This window comes from Myxine glutinosa, chromosome 1, assembly GCF_964187855.1.
Source record: "Myxine glutinosa chromosome 1, kmMyxGlut1.1, whole genome shotgun sequence".
NCBI lineage: Eukaryota > Metazoa > Chordata > Myxini > Myxiniformes > Myxinidae > Myxine > Myxine glutinosa.
The window spans coordinates 335940575-335959942 of NC_136261.1; the positions used below are offsets into that span (position 1 = coordinate 335940575).

Consider the following 19368-nt stretch of genomic DNA (forward strand, 5'->3'; position numbering starts at 1 on the left):
GGCTCAGAGAGCCGCCATGACAACATGCAGCTCATCCAGTCTGGGGACGACTGTGCGTTTCAAGTCAGGTCTTGCATCCAGCAGTTGCACCACCTTCTCGTAGAGGGCCATGTCAAATGAAATTACAGTGGGATGATCTTCACCAACTGCCAACATCCTTAGCTGACTGGCTTGCATGATCACGGTCAGTAGGGTTGGCCACTCATGCGCCACCTCTGGAAGTAGTGGCAAGGCACCAACCCAAGTCATGGACTGGCGTTCAGACAAGAGCGAGTTGTATCCTGCTCAACCTGGAATCTTGCTGGAGTGTTCCCTCGCTTTCATCCTGGATAGAGCAGAAGCAACAACCCATCCCAGTTGTGTCAGTTGATAGGATATGGAGACCCCCTTGTTGATGACAAACTCCTCTGTTCTCTTCGTAAGCTGTGGTTTCGGCTTGTCACAGTGCAGCACATCTACATGGTATGGAGTGACCGATAGACTCTGTGCATCACCGATGATCGGATTCGGGGCCCTTGAAAATGTATGTTTAGCCGTTAGAATCAAAGCTCTATGTTATTTAGAAGATGAGATCCTGAGAAACATCAATTTTACGGCGGCCAGTTTGAAAAATCCGAGATGGCCGCCACATAGGAGCTCTATGGTCATGTCTAGCTTATCGAACTTGTTACCATTGGATTCGGGGCCTTTGAAAATGTATGTTTAGCCGTTAGAATCAAAGCTTTATGTTGTTTAGAAGCTGACATATTGAGAAACATCAATTTTACGGCGGCCAGTTTGAAAAATCCAAGATGGCCGCCACATAGGAGCTCTATGGTCATGTCTAGCTTATCGAACTTGTTACCATTGGATTCGGGGCCTTTGAAAATGTATGTTTAGCCGTTAGAATCAAAGCTCTATGTTATTTAGAAGCTGAGATATTGAGAAAAATTAGTTCTACGGTGGCAATTTTGAAAATCCAAGATGGCCGCCATACAGGAGTCTGTGCAAATAGCAACATTGGTTTTCTGACTGACTATACAATATAGTTTCCAAAAATATATAGTTTTCCAAGTCCCCCAAAAAATCCAACGAAACTTTAAATCTGGACATACTGAACCTGACTAAATGAACAGAGTATTATTTGCAAAAGATAAAATGAACAGAGATCTCACTGCAGCTTTCACTAGCAGTGTTAATGACTATACTGACCGCTACAAATATGTTCTTAGCAACTTGTTGAATGTCCATGTACTAGCCAATCTGTGATCTGTGAAGATCACAATCTGTGAAGTTTCGTTCGCACACTCTTTGGTATTTTCACTAAATTAAGTTTGAGAAACAAAATGTCTGAGAGCTGGAAAACAAGTGGCATTCCCCCAGGTTGGAAATAGATCGTGACCTCCATTAGTTCTGTGTTGTTGTCCACAACAACCAAATGAACGACTACTGTGGCAACAACCAAATTAAGTGGTAGGTAGGTCGAGTGGTACAAGGATATTGGCACGATTGTGCAGGCTTGATGGGCCTCAAGGCCTCCTCCTTTCTTGCAATTCCTTGTGTTAGGCATTGTGTGATCCTCACATACAAGTTGAGTGAAGGAGACATTTGGCATAAACAGTGAGTTATAAATCAGCCTCAGGAACCAAATGGAAAAATAAATTAAAAAAAGAAACACAAACAAGGAAAAACAGAAAAACTGCCATTGCCACTTACATAGTTTAATAACACTGTCCCACACCCTCACACACTCCAATCGTTGTTTCCAACCAATTATGAACTTGCTTGTGTGAGGAATCAGATGTTAATCAATCTTTACACGGGTTTACCCCAATGTAAGATTTTCCACTTTTTTGATTTGTGTGCCATACGTTTTACAGAGCATGGGTGATTGGGTGATGCCGGAACAGATTCTTGGCAAGGTGTATCCTGGGTGGTTTGCCATTGCCTTCCCAGCGTTGTCCATGCTCTATCCTTTTAAATGCTGAGCGCCAAGAAAGGAAGCAGCTCGTACCAATTATAAACTCTTTGTACGACTCGGACGGGGTTTGAACTTCCCACCTCCCAGACTCAGAGCCGACGCTCCATTAAACCACCGAGTTTGACATTCCCAACTTTGTGGATTATTTCCTTGATACACTTGGAAAAAAAGATCTTTTCAAAAAGACTCTGGAAAAAAATATTTAAATAATGTGGTCATAATTATTTTAAAATGTATTGTTACGGACCGTGGATAAGGATGTTGGTTTGCCGAGCGGATGGCACCGCGGCCGAACAGTTACCCCGACTAACCCGATTCCCGAACGTTGGCCGGATCACGCCACAGGTATTCAATAGGGAAAAGACAAAGGCGACACGGATGTGAAGAAGAAGAAGAAGGAGACAAAAAGGTTGGAAATACAACTAAATTTATTCTTACTATTTACACGCTCAAAGTAACCAAGGAGAAGGAAAGATAAGAAAATAATTTACAGAAGATATTATAGAGACACAGTGCAATGCTAGCTTACCTACAGTCTTAATTAACCCAGGACAGAACAAACAAAAGACAGACTCACGCGGGGAATGATGATAGGACTGGCCGGAGGTGGATGGCTGGAGGGAGAGGAAGGTCCACGGGTACTGCAGCACGATCGGCGCGTTTAGCAGCCGCCGTTCCTTCGCGGCCCTGCTCAAAACTGCCGTCAAGGCCCCAAGCTGCTGTGGCTGAAGCTGCTGTGGCTGCTGCTGCTGCTGCTGAAGCTGCCGCTGTTGCTGATGTGGCTGCTGCTGCTGCTCTGAAGCTGCCGCTGTTGCTGCTGTGGCTGCTGCTGCTGCTCTGTGGACGTCGCGTGCTTTCTCCAGGACTCATCTGAGGTGGGGGCGTCTCCTGCGGGTTATATATGCCACGCCCCTGAACCTTCGCAAACCTCCTTGATGTTTCTCTCCACACCCTCTCCAAGTCCAACCCCTTGTTCGTGGTTGGTTGAGTGGGGCTGACTCACTCCTCCCCTCTATGACGAGGTGGGGACACGCCTTTCTTCCCCGACCCGAGCACATGTTCAATGGTGGTTTTGGGGCGAAATCAACAACCCACAGCTGTAGCAAACCTGGCAAACTGCCCAGTGCAGTTGGCAATGGAGGCTTAGAGGGGATGTAGCTGGCAATTGAGGCTTGGCAATGGAAGTTTTGGGAGTGGGAATGGGGAATGAAAGGGAATCTATCTTATTTCACTTGGTGCAATGGAGTGTCATCTTAATGGAAGACAAGGCCTTACCCTAATACACATAATAAAGATATAACTACCAACAAGGGGGGAAATCTATGATTGGCTAACGTGTATGCTTTATGGAATTAACTACGGGAACGCCCTTTGACCTTTATACAACACTGGAGTGAGGAGGGCGATATTTTACAACAATTTACTATACAATAAAAAAAACACAATAATAAAAACACAATCCTCATATACACAACACTGCACCCTCCTCCTCCTCTTAGGCACGTCCCGGGCCTATAACTTTAACTTAGTGTGGCACGTATGTGTAGTTCCCTCTACATTTAACCTGACCCTGAGTGCGACAGTTTTAAAACATAAATAAATATGTCCCGCTGCTCCATTGCACCCTTCCTAACAGATTCACGCCCACAGCTAACCGAATTGCGGAATGGTCTTCAAACTATACATTGATGGTGGGGGCGCATTATTTACAATGGCTCTACTTTATTTACAATACGCAACCCAGGACCTGTGATTGTTCTTTCTGGGGGGGGGGGGGGGGGGACACAGTGCAATGCTAGCTGCTCTGCATCGACGCACCATGAAAGCACCCAAAACCGCACCAATACACCCTCAAGCACCAATCGGTGCACAGTCATCACTGTTCATCAATAAAAATAAACCAACAACCCCTAACCCTGCTGGTGGTCTCTTGCTCTTCGGCTCCCTCTGCTGGCTATTACTATTTTCCAGTTGTTGTCATCTTCTTTGCTGGCGGCCTATTTGGATTAATAAAATGCACCTAACGTGTCCGTTTTTATTTTCTTTATTTATGGCCCACAGGGCCGACTATGTGTGGTTCACCTGTGGGGCATCGGTGCCCTGTGGCCAAGGTCCACCAGCAAGATTTCGGGCCTTCATGGCCGGTTCCAGCAGAGGGGCCATGCCCCCAACCCATGGGGTCCATCAGTGGTGCTCAGCCCCAGACATGTGGTCCATAATGTGGTGCATCGATGCAGACAGCTGTGGTTGCGAGAGGTTCGGGCGCACAATGGCCAGCTCACGCACGCTCCCCTCGGCGCCCAGTGGCGCACAGGTCCTCATGTGGGAGACAAAGGGGGGGAAAGACAGATGAGCGAGGGGTAAGGTCACAAGGGTACACATCAATAAGACAATGCAAGGTGAAGTGCGTACGGAGAGCGAAGTGAGAAAGCTCGTCCCTACCGTACGTCATCCCCTCTGTCACCTACACTACCCTTGCCCTTACCCCATATGTACAACAATCTACACATTTACAAATCCGTCGCTACCGTCACATCTTCCCCCTATACCAAATTCGTCTCCACAATCCCTCTAACCAAAATTTGCCATCACCCAATTCATCATCAATCCTCATAAGGAGGGAGAGATGGAACAACAAGCACAATGTCACACCCATGTCATGATGCGTCTCACAATCCAAACATCTGCACAATAAAAATAATAAAAACAACCTGGCATGGTGTGGAGGTACGTCATCCCAGGTGAGTGGATGCAGATGGTGCGAGGAGATTCTTAATCCTAACTATCCTCTAAATGACATTAACACACTGTACACTACCTGGGGTCTTTCCCTGCCAATCCATTGGCCAACTTACACTATGGGTTCTAAAAACCAATTCCCATTGACCAAACTGTGGTGCTTCTCAATTTGGGGTCTCACTCCCCCGATTCATCTCCCGGTGCCCTTGCACAATTTCCGGGCTGGGTCGTGTAGCTCTCCCAGCAGGTCTACCCACCTGCACACCTCCACCACTGCAGTTGCCACCCGAGCTTACCTAGCTCCTCACCCTAACCTATCTAATTGGGGAAGGCCCCTCCTGGCTCTGTCACCCCTTGGTGCCCTCTGGCACTGGGCTACCCGGGTCCGTCCTCCGGATCCTTGGGCCCCATCCACAACAACTCTACCGGCTCCCAGAGCCCACCTGCGGCCTCACCTGGCCGACATCCTCACAGTGGTGGAGTGCCCAAACCAACTACACACACTAACAGGCTACACGCCCAGCCATTTCCACAACACTAATGCACCCATCACTACACTCCTGTGCAACTACCCACACCACAGCTGCCAATATCCAACCACAATTTACCTGTACCCTCTACCTAACACTTACACTACCCGCCCCGGGTATTCGTGATGGGGGTCCATCCTTCCCCCATTCAAACCTTCGCACCATCCACTCCACTCCACAGTTTCCACCATACTCACTCCACGACCATCCATTCCAATACTCCATATATTCCATACCATTTATTCCATACAACCATTCTCCATTCACCTGTAGTTGCACAACTGTGCAATCTTACCTGGTGCCACCTGCACCCTCCTTCCTTCCTGGACCATTTGGTCAGCACCACTCACATCACTATCACTCACTCAAACACTGCTCCATCCACCTGTTCAGTTGCACACCTGTGCAATCACACCTTTTAACCACACACTTTTCACAATACACTTCTGAATACACCTCCAACACTCACACGGCATCATCTAAACTACCTGTTGCCCTGCTAACTTAGTGCTCCCCATCTTCCCTTTAAACTAAGCACATACCACATCATTATCATCCACTCTAATCTACCTGCATCCCCACTACAGGTATCATTGTCACTACCTAATCTTAACGTTACCTAAGGTCATCTTCTAGGTCCCTATCATTATATCCTAACCCTCCCGGGCTAGTTTTCACTGCCATAACCCCATAAGACCAGTGCTCCTTTGCCCCCGCTGTGAGGGATGACAGAGTTGCCATCCCACCACATCGGGGACGTCCCACTATCAATTTTACTCGTCCAAATTCAACCAATCAAAAATTTGCCAATCATCTGCCAATCATTCTACCAATCATCAAATTTTGTTTTTCTAATTTCGGGGCCAAAACACTATCCTCATAATCACGTCTACTCGCTAGAGCCTCTCAGTGCGCCAATTCACTTCTACAGCCCGGCTTCGCACAGCCGAGCAATGAATGCGGGTTGCTTGGTGCCGGCGGCTGGATACGTCCGGCACTCGGTGCAGGGAAGGAGGTTTACCCGGGCCAAGATCCCACGCACCACCTCGGCACAGAGCCATCCAATGGCCCGATCTCGACCTGCCGGAACGCCTCAACAAAAGGGGGTCGCCATGACGACCCTTCCTATCGGGCTGCCCGCTCCGCCTAGTAGAGCACGGACGCGGCCGTTCAAAGCGAGGCCCAGCGTGGATCGCGTACGGCGGTTCTTTTGAAATCGCCGTGGTTCGGATCCCCGCTGGTCCTCGCGGCACGCGAAGCCCGGCACGCACAGAGGGCCCGATTCGGCTAAACGTCGTTCTAACCGCTAACCCGGATAGCGTCAATGCTCCACTTGTATGCTCACACCCCGCAGCCCGTTCCTTGCTCCTCATCATTGCACCTTCTCTTACACACCCAGGTACACTCATTCCGCTCACAGACTTGGTCACACACCTGACCACCGCACACCTTTGCACACACTCGTCGTTCGCACACCTCACCAACACACCTCTTCGCGCCCCCTTCTCGGTCACCTCCTCTGTGACAACCACAGGTGTGTTCTCACTTGCACAACCAACCACGTGCCTCACTACCAATTCCAGCGTGCAAATCCCATACACGCTCTACCATTCCAGGTGTGCATCCTTCCATTCCAGGTGTACATCCTCTCTCACCTGCCACAACCAACTCACGCTCCGTGTCACTCTTACTACTCTCACCTCCACACTCGGTCGCGCATTCACCCTTACTTTTGACAGCGCACTCTGTACTCATGCACCCGTCCGTTACACACCTTTCTCGCGCACACTCTCCCGTTACACCCTCCGTAACTCTCACCACAGATGTGCATTCTCCCTTACTCTTGACAGCGCACTCTTTCCTCATGCACCCGTCCATTACACACCTTTCTCGCGCACACTCTCACGTTACACCCTCCGTAACTCTCACCACAGGTGTGCATTCTCCCTTACTCTTGACAGCGCACTCTTTCCTCGTGCACCTGTCCGTTACACACCTTTCTCACGCATCCTCTTGCGCACACTCTCCCGCTACACCCTCCGTAACACTCACCACAGGTGTACACTCTTTCGTTACATCCTCTGTAACACTCCCCACTACGCGCTTCCATGTGCTCCCTCGCACACGTGCTATGACCGACTCACTCTCGACAGCACTCTCACTCCTCGGCACGCACTTTTTCCTCACACACCCCAGAGTCGGACATTCTCGCACACCTCCTCTGTCCATACACTCCGTACCTGTCGCACATTTCACCAACGGCCTCTCACGAACACCCGGATCCAAATCAACCACCCAAGCCGACTGAAGCTCCCCTCACATCATATGCATTTCCGAATATATCGCCACTCACCTTGGCACCTCGTCTCCGCACCTCCTTCACCACCTGCAAACTCTTTATTTGGTTAGCGAGCACATCATCACGATTCGAGCACAGACCTTGTACTAATTCCATTACCTCCTCCTTTATTTCTCTCTTAGTTTCCCTCCATCTCTTCTTAATTTCACTCACCCCTTCTTCCACCGCCTCTAATTTTTCCTTTACCTCTTTTATTTCCCGGTGCGTCTCCTCTATCTCTTCCTCTAACGCTACCTTGACCGTCTCTATGTGCGTCCTCACCTCCCGGTCCTTCGTCTCCATTACTTCTGTCACCTCGTCCAACCTCGTTGTCAGTCCCTCACGTACCATCTGACATTGCCTCTTCGTCGCTATCAAGTCATCCTTGATGTCTCTTTGTGTCGCTTTTAACCCTCCTAGTACCGCAGTATTCCTTTGTACCTGCTCCGCTAACTCCGTCTGTCCCACCGTCAGCTGTTCCACCTCCTGTGTCAGGTCCTCTATGCCCCCTTGTAACCTAGCCGTATTATTCCTCACCTCTTTCTCCATACGCTTCTCACCTCGCTTTACCTCCTCGCGTACCCCCGAGACCTCCTCGCTTACACCTCGTCGTATCTCCTCCTTCATCTCCTCCCTCTCTTTTGCAGATGCCACCCTCATCTGTCCCAATTCATCCCTCTGAGCATCCAATTTACCTTCTAACCCGATTTTCACCTCCTCTATCTGGTTCCCCATCCGTTTGATTTCCCGGGCGGATTGCTCCCCTACTTCCCGCAATTTGCCTTCCATCCTATCTTCTAGCCCCCTCAACCCATTTTTCACCCCCTCTATCTGATTCTCCTGGGCAGCCATTCTATTTTCCACCCCCGTTAACCCATGTTTCACCCCTTCTATCCCATTGTCTAACCCCTCAAATTTCTTGTCTAACCCCTCAAATTTCTTGTCTAACCCCTCAAATTTCTTGTCTAACCCCTCACCGGTACCCCTCGTTTCGTCCCTCATTGCCCCCATTTGGCCCTCTAATCGCTCACTATTAGCCCTCGCTCCATCCCTTATTCGCTCACTATCAGCCCTCGCTTCGTCCCTTATTCGCTCACTATCAGCCCTCGCTTCGTCCCTCATTGCTCCAATTTGGTCTCCCAGCCCCCTGTTCTCTTCCATGAGGGCCCGCATTTGCAGCATGAATAGGCCCCAATCCATCGGCGGCGCTGCTACGGTCGCGGGCGCGGTCACCGTAGCCATGTGCGAGGCGCCATTTTGCGCGCCCGTAACCTCGTGCGCGAGAGCGCCATTTTGTGCGCCTGAAACCTCCTCAACCACCTCCTCATTGCCCTCCTCCATTTCTTCCCTCTGATCCTGGGTTACCCCTAACCCCTCCTCTAGTTCCCCCACCGGCATGCGATTGCCTTGACTAGCCATGGCGCGATTTCAAAATTCGGGTTTTTCTTTAAAACAAATTTCAGCAGCTTGTAATTTTGAGCGCATTAAGCGCGCTTCGGGTCCGACCCCGCTCCCGACACCAATTGTTACTGCCAATAACACAATTGGTGTCCCAAAATTTGGGCTAAATAAATTTAGTCCCAGGTTCGAATCCCAACTCCTGACTACCAATTGTTACGGACCGCGGATAAGGATGTTGGTTTGCCGAGCGGATGGCACCACGGCCGAACAGTTACCCCGACTAACCCGATTCCCGAACGTTGGCCGGATCGCACCACAGGTATTCAATAGGGAAAAGACAAAGGCGACACGGATGTGAAGAAGAAGAAGAAGGAGACAAAAAGGTTGGAAATACTACTAAATTTATTCTTACTATTTACACGCTCAAAGTAACCAAGGAGAAGGAAAGATAAGAAAATAATTTACAGAAGATATTAGAGAGACAGTGCAATGCTAGCTTACCTACAGTCTTAATTAACCCAGGACAGAACAAACAAAAGACAGACTCACGCGGGGAATGATGATAGGACTGGCCGGAGGTGGATGGCTGGAGGGAGAGGAAGGTCCACGGGTACTGCAGCACGATCGGCGCATTTAGCAGCCGCCGTTCCTTCGCGGCCCTGCTCAAAACTGCCGTCAAGGCCCCAAGCTGCTGTGGCTGAAGCTGCTGTGGCTGCTGCTGCTGCTGCTGAAGCTGCCGCTGTTGCTGCTGTGGCTGCTGCTGCTGCTCTGAAGCTGCCACTGTTGCTGCTGTGGCTGCTGCTGCTGCTCTGTGGACGTCGCGTGCTTTCTCCAGGACTCATCTGAGGTGGGGGCGTCTCCTGCGGATTATATATGCCACGCCCCTGAACCTTCGCAAACCTCCTTGATGTTTCTCTCCACACCCTCTCCAAGTCCAACCCCTTGTTCGTGGTTGGTTGAGTGGGGCTGACTCACTCCTCCCCTCTATGACGAGGTGGGGACACGCCTTTCTTCCCCGATCCGAGCACATGTTCAATGGTGGTTTTGGGGCGAAATCAACAACCCACAGCTGTAGCAAACCTGGCAAACTGCCCAGTGCAGTTGGCAATGGAGGCTTAGAGGGGATGTAGCTGGCAATTGAGGCTTGGCAATGGAAGTTTTGGGAGTGGGAATGGGGAATGAAAGGGAATCTATCTTATTTCACTTGGTGCAATGGAGTGTCATCTTAATGGAAGACAAGGCCTTACCCTAATACACATAATAAAGATATAACTACCTACAAGGGGGGAAATCTATGATTGGCTAACGTGTATGCTTTATGGAATTAACTACGGGAACGCCCTTTGACCTTTATACAACACTGGAGTGAGGAGGGCGATATTTTACAACAATTTACTATACAATAAAAAAAACACAATAATAAAAACACAATCCTCATATACACAACAGTATCTTCTCCTTTATGATGCAACAAACATGGTTATCAACATTTCAAATTAAAACAAAACATAATTTGCTATTTATTTCACAATCCAGCAACACAACCATATATCCCTTACGTCTCGTGACGAAGATGCGTTCAATCTGGACAACGATCAGACAACCAACCAGGAAGCAAAGCAGGTGTATAAGTTTTGTTATGTCATTTCGGAAGAATGCATGACGTCATTTACTTGCAGTGACTATTTGATCTTACAGTTTTCAAGTCCATCACATACTGTCTCTCACCTTTCACTTGATTCTTCAACAAACACTTGTGGAAATTCCACATCATCTTTACCCTGTGCTCGCGAAGCGAAACGCAGGGTTAAGCATGCGGGTTCGTACGTACATACGTACATGCGTGTCTGCATTTTAAAAATTCATTTTCTCGTCAACTGTTTGTCCGATTGACATGAAATTTCCATCATCGGAGTGCGCCCTCCTGTATAATATTTTAGTGAATATTAGGACGTCACAGGTCACGTGGTACGGGCGCCATCTTGGAAAAACCAAAAAGTTAGCACCTCTATATCTCAAAAACCGCTGCACAGAAATAATTGACAGGTCTCATTGCAAAGAACTCTCCATGCGGAATAACATATGTGAATGATGACGTCATAGGTTCCGCCGTTATGACGTCATAATTCAACAAGTAAAAAAACATTATCCGATCAGGATGAAATTTCTTAAGCATCTTCTCGGTATAAATTTATACAGAAATAAAATTATAATGATGTCGTAGGTCACGTGGTTCGGACGCCATATTGTTTGGAGTGAAAATCCTGAAAAACCACTAAAATCAAATTTTCTCCAAAACGACTGAAGAGATCGATGCCAAACTTTGCAGGCAGAATCGCTTACACATGACAAACAAAAAAGTCAATTGGATGAAAATTGAGGATTTTAGAAAAATGAAAAAAAAAAGGTTGACCTTTGGCCTATGTTGAAATTTTGGCCTACACTGATCTAAAAAATTGTTGGTGGTTGAATTCAGTTAACCGATATGAAAATCACATTCAAATTCCAAGTCAATCAGATGAAAATTGTGGATTCTAGACATTAGAAAAGAGTGGTTGACCTTTGGCCAATGTTGACCTTTTGGCCTATGCTGATTTCAAAATAGTTGTTGGTTGAATTCAGTTAGCTGATGTTCAAATCCTTTTTACATTTCAAGTCAATTGGATGAAAATTCAGGATTTTCGAAATTCGAAAAAAGTGGTTGACCTTTGGCCTATGTTGACCTTTTGGCCTAAGCTGATCTCAAAAATAGTTGGTAGTTGAATTCAGTTGGCCGATATGTAAATACTATTCAAATTTCAAGTCAATCGGATGAAAATTGAGGATTTTAGAAATTTGAAAAAGTGGTTGACCTTTTGACCTAAAATATATATAGGAATTTGTGGGACCACGAACTCTACCATTTGGTGAAATTTCCTGAAGATCGGTTAAAAACTGTAACCTGGAGGCAAGTATAAATGAGCGGACAGACAAACACACACACACACACACACACCACACACACACACACACACACACACACACACACACACACACACACACACACACACACACACACACACACACACACACACACACACACACACACACACACACTGGAGTGATCCAGATACTTGCAAAAAAAAAAGAAAACTGCCAAGTAACAAACAGACTCAAATGCAATTCCCTCTCCTTGGCATGAATAATTAATTACATATACCGATGACACCAAAGGTAGGCTAAATGAAATTGGTGTTGCATTTGCTAATGTTTTACTTAGTCTGGTGGAGTGGCCGTGCACTTGTTGTACCATCTTAGAATGCGCTTGTACCGAAAATTGAGAGAGGCAACCTTTTGTTGCTCTTTCAGTTTTAGGATTGGATTGCGGGGAATTTATATTTCTTCCTCCTGATAACGAAACGTAAGAGCAACATGTTCAATGTAGTTGTTAAACGGCCTGTCAACAACATGGAAACACAACGAAAGAGGCAGCGCACAGCACGCAGGACACTGGTGTCAGACAGCACGGTGTCGACGCATCTGGGAGTACATCGAGTTTTGCGGGTGTGGACGCATGTCGGAAGAGATAGTACAGAGGACGGTGTGCACGCCGGACAGGAGATGGCAAGTTGCTTTGCTGTACAACTTTTGAGGAAACATTGTGTTATAAGCATGGTGTAAAATATAGGTTCTCCAAGTGGTCCCTACTGCCCCCCCGCCCCCCCCCCCCCAGTGGGTGCTGGGAACTTTCATGGGGGCGCTCCAGAGTCCACGGGCGGTAGGGGGGGGGGTGGCAATGATTTGGGGGGCACTGGCGATTTAGAGGAGCAGCAGCGATTTGAAGCGCTCATTGGGCTTCCTGCAGTCTGAACAGGTTACCCGGCGCCATTCGGCTAATTGGCCATCCAATCTACGACCACATTCTTTCCCCCTCCGCATGGTTTTTATGATCACATATTCGCTGATGTGTCGGTATTTTCTTGACCATACATGCTCACGCAACAAACATGATAGTGTATGACACCAGCGAAATACTATTGGCCGCTTCCATGACGACGGCCAATAGTAAAAACTATTGGCCGCCAATACGGCCAATAGTACAACATTAATTTTTGTCACGTGGTGCCATTTCAACCAATCGGCTTGCAAGAATCTTTTTATGTGGGAGAAAATACACTCTGGATATAATACACTCTATTCGTGCTGGACTATTCAACGTGCCTGGTTCAACTTTACAGCCTGGCCTGATCAGCACAGACATTGGGCAATGTATGAACAGTCAGTGTTAGCGCTGGTGTTAGTCTTTCGACATTTTGGCGTGTTGATTTCGTTATTCAAAAAAGCTTCACGTCCCGTCGGCTTCAAGATGTCGGCCTCAAAGAAAAAGTGTCAGCAGTATTCCGTTGAATACATCAAGTATGGATTCATTCCATCTCCGACGAACAAACAGTTACCAATGTGTTTGTTGTGTGGTATCACGCTGTCCAATGAAGCAATGAAACCATCTCGACTGAGCGAGCACCTGAGTAAAAAGCACAGCGATAAGGCTCGCGCAGAGGTCAGCTATTTCCAATCGCTGAAAGACAACTTTGAGAAGCGATCCATGGTAACGACGATGTTCAAAGCAGCCAAAAGCTCGTGGATAAAGGACTGGAAGCGTCGTATAAGCTGTCATTGCTCAGCGCCAGATCTGGAAAACGGTATTCAATCGGCGAACAGTTGATCAAACCAGCTGTTGGGGAAGTGATAAAAACCGTTATGGGCCACGATCCGAATCCAGTTCTCTCGTCGATTGCGCTCAGCACTGATTCCGTGGCCAGGCGGATTGATGAAATGTCATCAGATGTAGAAGATAAGCTGTGTCGTGAGCTGAGAAGCACGCACTTCGCTATCCAGCTGGATGAGTCCACTTTGCATGACAGTGAAGCTCTGTTACTCTGCTACGTTCGCTTCATCCGTGATCAGGAAATGGTGGAAGAAATGTTGTTTGCCCACTCTCTCCAGACCGATACGAAGGGTTCTTCCATCTTCCAAGCGTTGGAGAAGTACTTTACTGATAAGAACATACCGATGGAGAACATTCTCGCTTGCGCGACGGACGGGGCACCAGTGATGGTTGGCCGCCAGCGTGGTTTTATTGCGCTTCTGAAGAACCAGGTACCGTCCGTGTTCGCCATTCACTGTGTTATGCACCGCCAGCATCTTGTAGCAAAAGCTCTCAGCACCAGACTTCATCCATCACTCCAAACAGTAATCAAAGCAGTGAATAAAATCAACGTGTCGTCTCTGCACGATCGGCTGTTTCGTCAGCTTTGCCAGGAGAATGATGAGGCATTCGAGCGGCTCCTGTTGCATACCGAAGTTCAATGGTTGTCCAAAGGCGCTTGTTTGACCCGATTCCATGCCCTCTTTTCAACAGTGGTCGAGTTTCTGGCGGAAATTGATACGGAGCTATCGGAGAAAGTGAATGCGATTGAGCATGATGTGGCTTACCTCACGGACATATTCAGTATACTGAATGATGTCAACAAACAACTCCAGGGTGACCATATGACGCTGATTAAAGCAAAGAAAGTGATCGGCGCGTTCGTAACCAAGGCGACTATGCACAGGGAAACCCTCGGCCGCAGAGATATGTACCACTTTCCCCGGTTGGCAAAGGAAACTGCTGTTTCTGATGAAGAGCTGCTCGTTTATTGCAATCACCTTGAGAAGATTCGTGGAGATATGGAGCAGCGTTTCAGAGACATGCTAGAACTGTCGGTGCCAGCATGGGTGATCAACCCATTCAAATGTGACATTCAAGATGTGAAGCGCGAATTACAGTACGAAACTTTCAACCTCCACAATGATGATGAGGCGAAGGCAACATTCTCGCAGCATGAATACAGCAAATTCTGGATTCTGGAGCGGGGCGAATACCCCGCAATGTGGACAGAGGCAGAACTGCTGCTGATGGCGTTCCCCACATCATACCTCGTTGAAAGAGGGTTCAGCACCGTGATGATGCTGCTGACCAAGTATCGAAACCGCCTTGACATTACCAAGAGGGCGATCTGCGTCTCCACCTCTCTGAGATGGAGCCAGACGTTCGTAATCTCGCAGCGAGTCACCAGGCCCACCCTTCACACAAACGGTATTTGGGCCTGTGATAACAGATTCCCAGTTTGCCTCACCTGGACCTGTTATGCTGAAACATTGTAGGTCGTGCAAAATAAAATAAAAAGTAAAGTAAAATAAAGTAAAATATTATTCAGAAAATATTTTGGCTTCTGTTATTTTGGTTACCTATCTACATAAATTCCAGGTGTCCGACCACGAACGATAGGACAAGGGGGGCATTGGGCCGGTCCAAGATGGCAGAAGGGGGCGGTAGTCCAAAAAAGTTTGAGAACCACTGGTGTAAAAGGTCACATAATAACAACGCACCGCAAAAGGCATGTTGTTTGAAGTGAGGTCAAATAAGTTATGGAGGAAGTAGCGCAGGAAGGAAGGTGTCCAGCACACACACGTGCCGGTGTAGCAGGATTCTCTCACTCCCCTAAAATCTCACTCTAGAGTGATTCTGTCCTAGGATAACACCACTCTCGAGTGAATTTTATCCCTGGGAGTGATTCTATCCTCCTACACCGGTGCTCCTCCCTCATACATAGCTTGGCTTCACGCTGTTGAAACCAAAGCTTTCAGAATCATTGTACTTAGGCAGTTAAGACCGAAAAATAGGGCGTATCGTTCATTTTTTCAGGAAAGCACCAAATTTGGCACAGATGTAGTATGGACCTATACAATTGTTTTCCAGAGGGGTGCCCAAAAATTCAAAACCCCTGGTGGCCGCCATATTGAATTTCAACATGACCACCCTCTCTGACCTATTTCCCTCAATAACTTCTATACTATGAGCGATGACACCACAGTTCCAGTGTCTTACCCCATGTTTTCATGGTCTCTGAATCCAATGGGATCAATTGCATAAAGATTGGCATCCGTCATCTTTAATTTCAAGATGGCCGCCATGGTGTTTCCATTTTCCTTGAATCTCTCAAAGTATTTTCGGTAAAATTTCAATTCCAAGTGATACACATTGTTTTATTGGTCTCTGATAACAATGGAATGGTATTAATTAATCAAAGTTACACACAGTTGCAGTTTTAACTTAAAATATTGTGGGCACTTGAAAGGTGGAGGCTCTCGCACAGATGCGTAGTACTACAAGCACTGTCCATCGCAGTCACACAGTGATGTGCAGGGGAGATTTGCCCTGGAGCATTTACAGTTGCCTTTACAGGCCGACTTACAATGGCAGCTTGTAAGCTCTGAACATGCCTCCTGTGTCAGTGGTATTGTGGTCCAAATTGGTGTCCAAGAAGTCCCTGTTTTCAAACAGCCCCAATCAGCTGGTGATGGAAGTTCTGGGTAGGGCACAAGTGCCTGACTCCATACGTGTCCAGCCTGAAAACATGCACGTTTTAGGTGTTGCTCGAAGGCGTCTGCTGTTGGGGGAATGTGATCAATTGTTCTTGCCTTCTTCGTGAACAAGTGTCGGCGCATGTCATTCACTGTCTTTATCTCGGTAGTCCGGTCATAGAGGATGGCAACATATCTTTCTAGACTCGGACTTCCTGCGGCCAAGGCCGGTGGCAATTTTATTGATGGCAAGGTAGCGGTAGCTTTTACCAGTGCCAATGGCAATCCAGAGTTCCTCCACACCGTGTGACTGGTAGGTAAAGTAGTGTGCTATTGCCAAGACCACAATATCAGAATCTACAGTTCGAATCAATACCCGTTTTCTCCCCTTTTTCACGGCACCCAGGACATTTTTTTGGATTTTTTCAATTTTCTGAATTTTTGGGCGCCCCTCAGGAAAACAATTGTATAGGTCCATACTACATCTGTGCCAAATTTGGTGCTTTCCTGAAAAAATGAACGATGCTTCCTCTTAACTGCCTAACTATTGGAATCTCCTGCGATGAAGCTAACTCCGAGGGCCTTTCACTCACTCACCGCAGGCAGGTTGGTGGTCTTTCTGTCTTCTACCGCCTCCTCTCCGGCCTTGCTCCCCCAGCTCTCTCTGTGCTCTGTCCCCCTAATATTCCCACAGGTCTCACAAGATCTGCCAGCAACCCTCTTTTGGTTGAACTGCCAAAATCTGGGCTCTCTGCTCACCTTCACTCTTTCATTCCCCTTTTCTCCCACCTCTGGAACAAACTCCCCCACTCCCTTCAATCCCACTCCTCCCTCCAGGTCTCTACAACAGCTGTTCACCACCATCTCTTGTCTTCCCCATCCAAAACGTTGATCTTTTCCACCCCCGCTAATTCACCCCAGATACACTTTTTTTAAAATTCCAACTTCTTTCCTGGAAGTCCTTGCAGTGTTCATATGTTTTATACCTCTCCCCCTCCCCCCAAGCCCTCCTCCTCTCACATTTCTCTCGATGTCCTTGCTCTCAAATGTTGTGTTTGTGTCCTTCCCCCTCTCTCCCCATCTGGTGTTCCACTCTCCTTATTTTGTTTTATGTGTCGGTTGACTTTTTGTGTGATTAATGTTAGCTCTTTCACGAGCCTCGATCTTGTATACAAAAAATAAATTAAAAAAAATTGGTCATTTGGCCAGTTCTATCTTTACTGCATCTTGGTCAACTTGGTGATGGAAACTGATCCACATCCCCCATCCGTCTCGTTTTTCAAGATATAATTTCTGAAGGCAGAGATATCAGACAACTCCATTAAACAGTGAAATGCCTGCGATTAGTCTGTTTCGTCTTGCAATGGCCTCTTACGAAAGGAAAACCTTCTCACAAGCTCCTGACTGGCATTATATATCCAAGGTACCCATTACACCTCTTCCATTTCTCCTCTTGTGTATTACTGGCCTATTCTGGTGGATTGTTGCAGTAAGGATATCAAGGACTGGTCGGCTTTCATACCAGAACAGAGAACCGACATTTATGACTTCCTGCTTCGATATTGTTATCCTGGAACCTTCAGGGTCTACCTCTGATCAACTACTTGCCACTTAAAGTGAAAATTGAAAAATACTGACTCAGTGTATGATGATCAATGCTTTATTCAGTTTTCCCAAAATGGAAAGTTTGCATGAAGAATATTCTTTAAACGGTCATGATGAGTAAAACACACGTGTTTGTCTGTGCGCAGGTTACGAGCAGTAAAAGGCTCCATCTTCCTTTCTACTGAAGCCGTTATTTGTAGTCGCTGTGTGATAACTCTGCAAAAAAAAATATGTGCAGTTGGTAACCCGATTGATACTTTCAACGAAGGTTGATGTTCAACTACAAGAATGTCGTTTTTTAGGGGTTTTTTTCTGAAGATCAATGATGCCTTATCATTGTTGAGCAGTCCTGCTTAAGTCGGCCCACCGATCCTCCTCGGCTCCTCCAAGACACGCAATCTTCCAGTATCCCACTCCTGGTTCAAAGCTCCGTAACTGTCTGTCTCGAAGAAATTATTTTTTGCAATTCCATTAACCAAAAGGTTCAGTTATTAACGATTACAAAATGGTTCTCAATTGAACAGGGGGGAGAGGACAAATCCACTGCACTTTCAGCATTTCATTAACTATTTACTGCTGCACCCAAAGCATTGTGATGTCATGGCATCACAGCAAACAAATACACTCTTGTTACAAGGGTATCATAATTCTCTAAGTACGCAATGTAAAAAGTGCTTGTTCTTCTAATTACCTCCGCCACCAAATGGACTCTGTGTCCTTCTCTCCTGACAAGGTGGAGGAGTTTTTGTCAAACCTCGACTCTGATTCTGCAACTGGACCAGACGGCATCAGCCCACGGGTCCGAAAATCCTGCTCTGCCGCTCTATCTCACCCTCTCTCTGTTCTTTTCACCCTATCTTTTGCTCAAGGTCATCTGCCAGCATCCTGGAAATCAGCAAACATTACCGCTTTACACAAAAAAGGTGCAAAAACAGATCCTTGCAACTACAGACCAATCAGCCTGCTCCCAATTATCAGCAGAGTCATGGAATCCATCATTGCTTCGGATATGAAATCTTTCCTCTTCTCCAATCGCTTGATCTCTGATCATCAATTTGGTTTCAGACCAGGTCACTCTACTCTGGACATGCTGCTTCTGCTGTCTCAACAATGGATGGAGGTCCTCAATGCCAAACAGGAAATCAGAGCTGTCTCCCTTGACATATCACATGCCTTCGATACGGTCTGGCACCCAGCTCTGCTCACCAAACTTTCTCTCATCTCCCCTTCCTGTTCAGGCTGGAGTTCCCCAAGGCAGTGTGCTGGGCGCTGTGCTTTATCTGGTCTTTATCAATGATCTCTCTGACTCTCTGGAAAATCCTCTCTATCTCTTTGCTGATGACTCCACTCTCTGCCGCTCCATTCCTCTTCCCTCAGATCGGCAGTCTGCAGCCTCCTCACTCTCTGAAGAC

The 19368-nt window shown here is 47.2% G+C and overlaps 1 protein-coding gene across 3 annotated transcripts in view; it reads right to left on the reverse strand.

Annotated features, from left to right (window-relative positions):
* LOC137412115 (E3 ubiquitin-protein ligase TRIM7-like) overlaps positions 1–19368 on the reverse strand; it is a 93352-nt gene that overhangs the window by 66121 nt on the left and 7863 nt on the right. Inside the window, exon 1 of one of the 3 annotated variants that reach the window (XM_078769804.1) lies at positions 10528–10667. The exons of 1 other annotated variant lie outside the window; for it this stretch is intronic. The gene's annotated coding sequence lies outside the window, so the exon portion shown is untranslated. Of the gene's footprint in view, positions 1–10527; positions 10668–19368 lie in introns of those variants that run through there. One more of the 3 variants, XM_078769802.1, reaches the window with a different exon arrangement.